The sequence below is a fragment of the Amblyomma mixtum genome, chromosome 5 (assembly GCF_055824585.1).
Source record: "Amblyomma mixtum isolate Tamu chromosome 5, ASM5582458v1, whole genome shotgun sequence".
NCBI classification, from domain to species: Eukaryota; Metazoa; Arthropoda; class Arachnida; order Ixodida; family Ixodidae; genus Amblyomma; species Amblyomma mixtum.
The window spans coordinates 183,678,207-183,679,889 of record NC_143016.1 but is presented as its reverse complement, the minus strand read 5'-3'; the positions used below and the strand labels follow the sequence as shown (position 1 = coordinate 183,679,889).

Below are 1,683 nucleotides of genomic sequence, written 5' to 3'. Positions count from 1 at the left end.
CGAGACAAAGGCTGGTGCGACAAGCGCAAGCTCAATACCGGCTACTTTGCCTTGGAAGAGTCTGCCGGCACGTGGTTTGAAAACCACGAGGCTCCCCTTCCCACCTGGGAGACGATTTGCGGGAGTCTCCTGGCCGCGTTACCCAACGCTGACCGCCGGGAGAAGGCTCAAGCTGCGCTGCACTCCCGAAGTCAGCGCACAAACGAAAGTGTGCGCATGTACACCGAAGACATGGCCCGTGTTTTCAAGCGCGCCGACCCCAACATGACAGAGGAGAAGAAGCTGCGCCACCTCTTGCATGCGTGGGGTTAAGCAGGAGCCGTTCGCGGGCCTCGTGCGCAGCCCGCCCCATACGGTGGCGGAATTTCGTACCGAGGCGACCACGATGGAGATGACGCTGCAACAATGGGCCCGCCAGTACAATCAGGACATGAACAGCATGGTGCCCGAAGGCTTTTCGTCTTGTTTCAGCGGCAGTGCCGACACCTTGCGCGAACTAATTCACTCAGTTGTCCGGGAGCAACTTCAACGAATCCATCTGCCCCAGGTTGTGCCTGCACCGCTGGCAGCGCTGACTGAAGTCGTCAGGGATGAGGTGCGACAGGTTGCGCAGGCACCTCGTGTCCCCGAAGCGCCACTCCGATTCAATTCAGACCCACGTACGCATCCGTTGTGGGTCGCACGACTAGCTACGGTCCCATTTCCCCTACGCCTGGCGTGAGCAACATCGCTACCTGTCACACAAACGCGCCTGACTACGGTATTACCCCGACGACTCCCGTGAGTAACATCGCCGCATATTCCGCAACCGCACCTGCTACAGCTGGGCCACGCCCTCGGAAGTCGGATTTGTGGCGTACACCGGACCGCAGGCCTCTCTGTTACCACAGTGCGAAGCCCGGTCATCTCTACCGAGCATGCCCGTACCGCCAGGTGGACCTTCGCGGTTTCCATCCCGACACACCTTCCGGTTAGAACGGCGAACGAGCGCATGAAATTGCGCAGCTTCTCTTGGCGCGCCAGAGCCGTGTCTACTCCGGAAGGCGCGAGTCCCGTTCGCCTTCACCTCTACGCTATCGGGCTTCCAGCCCCTGCCGCCAGAGTAGCTCTGCTGGCCGTCGCTTGCCGAGTACGCGTCGGGAAAACTAACACCAGCGACCTCTGGAGGCAAGGCCACTGCTGTCGGGAAAACTGAAGATCATCCGCCCCTGATATACCGATACGCCGATTTCTCACAGGGGCAAGGTAGCGACAGCATCCGACGCGTATTCTGATTTGTGCGTGACAATATACGGAACTGACGCGATCGCTTTACTTGATACTAGCGCGGACTATTCAGCGATGAACCACGCCCTCGCCCAGGAATTGGGCAAAGTTTTGACGCCATGGTTGGGCCCTAGCATTCGCCCAGCTGGAGGTCACCTCATTAGCTCGGCCGTAAGGTGCACAGCCCGAGTCGGCATCCGCAGTTTCGTCTACGTCGGTGAATTCGTCGTCTTGCGCCAGTGTTCGATAGATTTGATCCTGGGCCTCGACTTTCTACACGCAAACGATGCTGTGATCAACCTACACGAGGCGCTAGTCACATTTTTGACGAAGCAAGCCGTGGCGCACAGTGACACAGAAGACCCAGGAGTGAACGCTCTGCCTATTGTCGAAGACGACGTAGTGCTGCCACCATGA

At 58.8% G+C, this 1,683-nt stretch overlaps 1 pseudogene; it reads left to right on the top strand.

The window, feature by feature from the left end:
• Positions 1 to 385: 385 nt before the first annotated feature.
• LOC149345029 (uncharacterized) lies at positions 386 to 1,683 on the top strand (annotated as a pseudogene).